This window comes from Amblyomma maculatum, chromosome 11, assembly GCF_055883805.1.
Source record: "Amblyomma maculatum isolate TAMU_Amacu chromosome 11, ASM5588380v1, whole genome shotgun sequence".
Classification (NCBI taxonomy): Eukaryota; Metazoa; Arthropoda; class Arachnida; order Ixodida; family Ixodidae; genus Amblyomma; species Amblyomma maculatum.
Window position 1 is genome coordinate 134,990,412 of NC_139354.1, and position 8,186 is coordinate 134,998,597.

Consider the following 8,186-nt stretch of genomic DNA (forward strand, 5'->3'; position numbering starts at 1 on the left):
CAAGCTTCCTTTTGCTCTTATGGGTGATGTTAACATAAATATAAGTTCCGATGATAACATTTCACGGGAACTAAACAGTATCATTCATACATATGCGTGTTCTAACAACATAACCTTACCGACAAGAATAACTCTAACTACTTCTACCTTGCTAGATATCTGCGTTACAAATGTGTTAGTTCCTGAAGCCATGTTTGGTGTGCTGACTAATGACATCAGCGACCATCTACCTGTTTTTTGCTTTGTTCCTCTTAGAATGCATAAGCAAAACATTTCCGCGTTTTCTTATAAGGTAAGAGATATAAATGAAAGATCGCTCGATAAATTCAAATTACTCATCGAGGGTGCTTCTTGGGATAATATATATGAGATGAGCGATGTAAATGAGGCATACGAAGGCTTCATTCACAAATTTCTTGCATATTATGACGAAGCATTTCCGCTGAAAGACAAAAAGGTGAAAAGTAAGAAGTTTAGAAAACCATGGATTACTAAAGCGCTATACGAGAAAATTAAGATAAAAAATAAGATGTACCATAGATTTATTGAGACTAAAAATGCTGATATTTTTACTGAATACAAGAAATACAGGAATAAATTAAATAAGGAGCTAAAAAGCGCCAAATCCATTTACTATGTTGATCGCTTTTCACAGCTGCGTAATGATGCAAGAAAATTGTGGCATCAAGTAAATAATTTACTCAATAGAAAAACGCGCTCCGATTACTTAGAAGTAACTACCAGTAATGGGATAATAGCTGGCACCGACTTAGCCACAGCTATGAATGAGTTCTTTGTTAACGTTTTAACGCCTTTAGTGGGCGTGTGAACAGCACGACGATGCGGTTTTCTAACCCGCTCTGCTTCCTCGTCCAGGTTACCGCATGGGCTCACTTCAGCGCCGTACCGCTATCTTCACCCACCACTGACGCCAGCAAGCCCTGTCATTTCAACAACGGAATTGAATCCACCTGGCCTCACGACACCCGGATTTTCACGGTCATCCCTCCATCATTTTAAAGATCCTGATCGACGGCAACATCACCCTCTGCTGCCTATATGAAGAGCTGGCGGGATCACGGCGCCTTTAGTGGGCGTGTGAACAGCACGACGATGCGGTTTTCTAACCCGCTCTGCTTCCTCGTCCAGGTTACCGCATGGGCTCACTTCAGCGCCGTACCGCTATCTTCACCCACCACTGACGCCAGCAAGCCCTGTCATTTCAACAACGGAATTGAATCCGCCTGGCCTCACGACACCCGGATTTTCACGGTCATCCCTCCATCATTTCAAAGATCCGGATCGACGGCAACATCACCCTCTGCTGCCTATATGAAGAGCTGGCGGGATCACGGCGCCTTTAGTGGGCGTGTGAACAGCACGACGATGCGGTTTTCTAACCCGCTCTGCTTCCTCGTCCAGGTTACCGCATGGGCTCACTTCAGCGCCGTACCGCTATCTTCACCCACCACTGACGCCAGCAAGCCCTGTCATTTCAACAACGGAATTGAATCCGCCTGGCCTCACGACACCCGGATTTTCACGGTCATCCCTCCATCATTTCAAAGATCCGGATCGACGGCAACATCACCCTCTGCTGCCTATATGAAGAGCTGGCGGGATCACGGCGCCTTTAGTGGGCGTGTGAACAGCACGACGATGCGGTTTTCTAACCCGCTCTGCTTCCTCGTCCAGGTTACCGCATGGGCTCACTTCAGCGCCGTACCGCTATCTTCACCCACCACTGACGCCAGCAAGCCCTGTCATTTCAACAACGGAATTGAATCCGCCTGGCCTCACGACACCCGGATTTTCACGGTCATCCCTCCATCATTTCAAAGATCCGGATCGACGGCAACATCACCCTCTGCTGCCTATATGAAGAGCTGGCGGGATCACGGCGCCTTTAGTGGGCGTGTGAACAGCACGACGATGCGGTTTTCTAACCCGCTCTGCTTCCTCGTCCAGGTTAGTCCTGTTACACCTCTATACGCTAAGAAATCGAATTACGTTTGTCTGCTGCTGTTCCCACGCCCGGGAGTTTTGCTTTCCGTGCTCAGTGAATGCTTTGATGTTACAACCCATCTGCTTATGTTGTCAGGCGATGTTGAGCTCAACCCTGGGCCTGAGCCGAACACAAGATCGAGGGCGCAGGACTCTCCGTCAGATTCTGGTTCTATGCAAATGGACGATATGCTTGCAATATTGCAAACTGTGAACACGCGGACTGAAAAAATGGAAAGGGATCAGAATGATTTAATCAAGTCTGTTGACGATCTTAAAAAAACACAGGCTAAATTTCAAGAAAATCTGGCAGATATAGAAAGAAGGCTAACAGGGGTTGAATGCAAAACCGTCACCCTTGAGGCAGTTGACGAGGAGCTACAGCGTCTTCGCCAGTCGATCGATCGTCTTTCAACTGAAAACTCTCAACTGCACTCTAAGCAGGCTGAGTTTGAAGACAGGCAGCGGCGAGACAACCTTATTTTCTACGGCCTATCAGACACACAATCCGAATCCTGAGCTCAGTCAGAGGAAAAACTGGTTAGCATGCTTTCGTCCTGTTTGAAAATTCCACCCACCGAAATTCTGGTTGAAAGAGCACACAGGCTCGGCGTGTATACTCCGAATAAATGCAGGCCACTTATTGCTAAATTTTCGTCTTACAAGCTTAAACAGAAAATACTCGTCGCTAGTTCTAAGCTGAAGGAAGAAAAAATTGGAGTTAGTGAAGACTATTCCGTCGCTACTCGTCTTGCTAGGAAGAAACTGGTTGAATTTGGCAAAACCCAACCATTAACCTTCAAACTTCGCTTCAATAAATTGTACATAAATAAAACGTGTTACACCTACAATCCCTTTGATGATTGCGTGCATGTACTTTCCAGTGTCTCTACGCCACTGGTCGAATCTTCTGATGACATGCATGCACTATGCACTATCTATTCCTTCCACCTCATACGCTCAGCCCATCACTGATTAGCATTACGCGAGGGGCAGTGGAATAAAGTTACCCGTCAGTAACCAACTTTCATTTTTATTCACAAATATACGGAGCATACTTGCAAAACGCGACGATCTTTGCTCTGTTATCAATGCTTGTGATGCCGACATAGTATGCCTTACTGAAACCTGGCTGTCTGCGAAGGTTGATAGCAGTGAACTCTTTGACTGTCAAAAGCGCTACAACATTTATCGATGTGACAGGGGTGCTCGGTGTGGTGGAGGCGTGCTTATCGCCGTCTGTGATGCTATTTGGTCTTTTCCTATCCATTGTACAACCGATTTAGAACTAGTCTTGGTTGAAATTCGCACGTGCACCAAGAAATTGATATTGGGTACTTGCTATCGTCCGCCTTCCAGTTCACCAAACTTTGCCGACGACCTTCATGATGTCATCCATATGATTACTGTGCGGTATCCAAACAGTCCCTTCATTTTACTAGGCGACTTCAATTTACCTAACATTGTGTGGTGTGATGTAAATTCTTATTGTAATCCTTTTTCCAGTGAAGGCGATAGATTTTTGAGTTTGTGCAGTGACTTCAACTTGTCCCAGCTTGTGATGCAGCCAACTCGGATCATGTCGACTACTTCTAACATCCTTGATTTAATTCTTACTACTTCGCCCGACCTTTTTCAGCCTTTATCGTTCCTACCAGGGCTAAGTGATCACTTGCTGCTTCATTTTTCTTTATCTTGCACCGTACCTCATCAGAGTAACCACAAAAAATGTATCCACGACTATAAAAGTGCTAATTTTGATGCCATTAACCATGAACTCTCTGTTTTTCTAGATGATTACTTACCAAGCTTTCACGATCGTTGCGTGAATACAAACTGGAGCTTGTTTAAAGAAAAAGTTGCTGGGCTCACTGAAAAATATGTTCCACGTTTAGTCATCACCTCTAATCGACAATCACCATGGTTCACTCAATCGTTAAAACGGCTTTGCAATAAGAAAAAACGCATTTTCCGCTCTGCAAAACTAACCGGTTCCCGAGAACGTTGGACTGCTTATCAGACCGCGGCCCTTGAATATAAAGCTGCACTCAAGCACACCAAGGATGTATTTTTCAATGACACATTACCTTCCCTCTTAATCAATAACCCTAGACAATTTTGGAGCTTAGTTAACAAAAACGACACTTCATCCATCAGCCTTAAAGACTCTAGTGACGAGCTAATCCACCCAAATGAGTGTGCAAATGTCCTTAAAAGTGTATTCGTTTCATCGTTTTCTAAATATGTGCGTTCTGAAACCCCTGCATATACCAGTGCTGACTTTTTGCCAATGGATTCTATTGTCTTTGATTCTGTTGGTGTGGAAAAAATAATCGAAAAACAAAACATTTCTTCATCATGTGGTGTTGATAATATTAATTCCAAGTTCTTGATTAAAACCAAAGTGTACAGCGCAATAATACTGTCTAACCTATTTCAGCAATCGCTTCAAACAGCCTGCATACCGGGGGACTGGAAGGTCGGGAAGGTGATTCCGTTGCATAAGTCCGGAGATAAACATTCCCCACATAATTATCGACCAATCTCACTAACAAGCATTCCGTGTAAAATCATGGAGCATGTTATTTACTCTCACCTTGCATCATTCCTTGATTCTAATAATTTTTTTACTGACAGTCAACATGGGTTTCGAAAGTTGTTTTCTTGTGAAACGCAGCTTTTAACTTTCACGCATGATCTAAATTCATTCCTTGACACGGGTTCCGTTGTCGACTGCATATTTCTTGATTTTTCAAAGGCTTTTGACAGGTCTCTCATCAACTGCTTTTTCTGAAACTAAGTAAACTTAACCTTGACCCTAACGTTCTCAGGTGGCTGCATTCTTTTCTTACAGATCGTTCACAGTTTGTCACTGCTAATAACATATCATCCTTCACTTCTCCAGTTGGATCAGGCGTGCCACAAGGCTCTGTGCTAGGGCCTCTTCTTTTTCTTATATATATCAATGACTTACCTGATAACTTATGCTCAACAATAAATCTTTTCGCGGATGACTGTGTCATATACCGGGAAATTAACAGTGATTCTGACGTTGCTCTCCTTCAATCCGATATTAATCATGCCCTTGAATGTACTAACAGGTGGAACGTGGAACTAAATATTAACAAATGCAAGTATATGCGTGTCTCTCGTCGTAACACTTTATTACCCTCATACCTTCTTAATAATAGTAGCCTTGAGTTTGTGCCTTGTTATAAATATTTAGGTGTATTTATTTCCCATAATCTTAACTGGAAGGCTCATATAGATCACATAACCAACAACGCTAATCGCATGCTAGGGTACATACGTCGTAACTTTAGTCTTTCCTCCAGTTCCGTAAAATTGCTCCTTTACAAATCGTTGGTTCGTAGTAAACTGGAGTATGCTTCATCCATCTGGGACCCTTATCAAGAGACACTAATCTATGAACTCGAATCTATTCAGAACCGTGCGGCCCGTTTCATTCTATCTAACTATCATCGTATTTCTAGTGTCACTGCTATGAAATCAAGCTTATCACTGCCACTACTGTCTCAACGTAGAAATATATTCCGTCTTTGTCTATTTCATAAGATCTACTATAATAACCCCATCCTTAAGAGAAAATTCATTACGCCTCCTTGCTACATGTCTGCTCGGATCGATCACCGTCATAAGGTTGGTATTCCTTCGTGCCAAACAAATCACTTCTACAACTCATTCATCCCCTGCATATCGGCACAATGGAATCGCCTTCCCCCATCGGTTGTTGAAGTGAGTGACCATTCTGCGTTTAAATCTGCTTTAGCTAATCTGATGTTAACATAGAACATTGAATTCTCCCACACTGCCATTTGTTTATTGTTTTTAGTTCATCTGCTGTTTTTATAAACTTTTTTTCTCTTTTTTGCCCCCGAATCGTGCTGCTGATTACGTGTATGATGGTATATTTCAGCAACTTTGTTTCCTGCCTGCTAGTAAAATTGTTTGTTTTGCGCACGTGGTATATTTTATGTGCTTATACAATTCGCTCATACGTCTATGTCAATAGCTAATAATTTGTGTTCTTATTTTGCTGTAACTTGCTTATGTGTTTCAACCATACTACTGTTCAAATTTGTTTTAATACTGATAGCTGTTCTTTTCCTTTTTTTTTCTTTCTTTTATTGTACCCCACTCCCCTCTGTAATGCCCTCGGGCCCTGAGGGTACTGAAATAAATAAATAAATGAATAAACGTTGGCAGCGCAGCTTTCAATAATCCAGTCTCATGTACAACATACTCAAATTTAATTAATCCATTACCAAATTCTGTTAACTTTTATTCTGCAACTACAAAAGAAGTCAATGATTTAATTAAAAACTTGAAAGATAACGCATCGGCAGGGCATGATGATATCAAAGCATCGCCACTAAAACACGTATCAATGCTTATATGTGATGTCCTGACGTATATCATTAACCTAATGCTTCAAACTGGAACGTTCCCTAATCAGTTAAAGATAGCTAGAGTATGGCCGGTACATAAAGGTGGAAATAAGAATGAAATTTCTAATTATCGTCCAATTTCCATATTGCCCGTATTATCCAAAGTGTTCGAGGGAGTAATCAATACTAGGCTCGAAAATTTCTTTCACAAATACAGCATTATAACCAGCTCTCAGTATGGGTTTGTGAAGCAAAGGTGCGCTGAACAAGCATTGTTAACCATAAAAGAAAAAATAATTGATAACATTGAATGTCGGAAATATACCCTTGGCTTATTCCTGGATTTTCGAAAAAGCATTTGATTGTGTACAACATGATATTTTATTAAGTAAATTGGCTGATTATGGAGTCCGTGGTGTGCCACTAGATTTATTAAGAAGTTATCTGTGGAACAGGCTACAGTTTGTACGAGTTAATAACTGCTGCTCTACTAACATGGTTATACGGCAAGGTGTTCCCCAAGGATCAATTTTGGGACCATTGTTATTTATAGTGTATATTAATGAGATCACAAATATTCCTAACTCACCTGATTTGATCATGTACGCGGATGATACCAATATTTTTTTTACCGACTGTGCCTTGTCTAGATTAGAAACTACGGTCAATGAATATTTAAACAATTTAGAGATTTGGTTGACGGCAAATAAACTCAGTTTGAATCTTAATAAGACTACCTACATTATATTTAGGCCAATAAACACCACTATTCAATGTAGTATAGTAATTAAATATAACAGCAACGTTATAAAGCAAGTTACGAATCACAAGTTTCTAGGCGTTTGGTTCAATGAAAACCTTTCATGGAATACGCACATTTTAAATTTAGTAAAATACTTGAGTAGAATTGTAGGATGTCTTTACAGAATTTCTAATTTGGTACCCGTTTGGTTAAAAATTTCAATTTATTATGCTCTTTTTTATTCCAAACTAACATACTGTATTCTCATATGGGGAACCACAACTTCTACAAATATTAATAAGTTGCTTGTTCTTCAAAAAAAAGCTCTTCGAGCTATTGAAGGTTTTTACGGTATACCGCGCGACTTGCCTACAGAACCCGTATTTAAAAAATATGCCATATTAGCCGCCTGTCAGATTTACTACTTTCGTCTTCTGCAGTACATTCACCATAATAGGCTGTATACTACTCTACCTGATAGATCTACAGTAACTTATGACCTGCGAACACGAAAAAAACTTGTACCTATTACCCGAACCAACTATGGAAAACAGAAATTAACTTTTCAGGTGCCATCCCTAATCAACAACACACCAAATGTGGAATTTTCATTGGCACCTAGGGTATTTAAAAAGAACTTAAAACAATATTTAAATGAATATCCCCTATAATTGCAATGGTGGTAGTAACTGTATTTTTCTGATATGTAATCTTTTTTGTGTAAATATTTTTTGCTTTTAGTGTAAATATTTATGTTATTGACAGCGTGATCTGTTGATTTGTATATATCCAATGAATACTGCATGTATGCATATATTTTACATATCGTATATAAGTGTTGCATAATGTTTTTTTTTTTTTAATTTTGTATACACTAGAGGTGTGTGCTGTTGTCTGTTGTTATCTGTTTTGGGAGCCAAGGCCCAGTCAGGCTTGCCGCCTTTTGCCTTGGCTTCCCCTTTCTTGTAAAAGAAAGAAAGAAAATAAACTCCAACTCCAACTTCTTGTTTACCCATTTTAGTCTTTGGTAC

At 40.7% G+C, this 8,186-nt stretch overlaps 1 pseudogene; it reads left to right on the top strand.

Moving 5' to 3' along the window:
* Positions 1-2,091: 2,091 nt before the first annotated feature.
* LOC146175013 (uncharacterized) lies at positions 2,092-2,979 on the top strand (annotated as a pseudogene).
* The last annotated feature ends 5,207 nt before the right edge of the window (positions 2,980-8,186 follow it).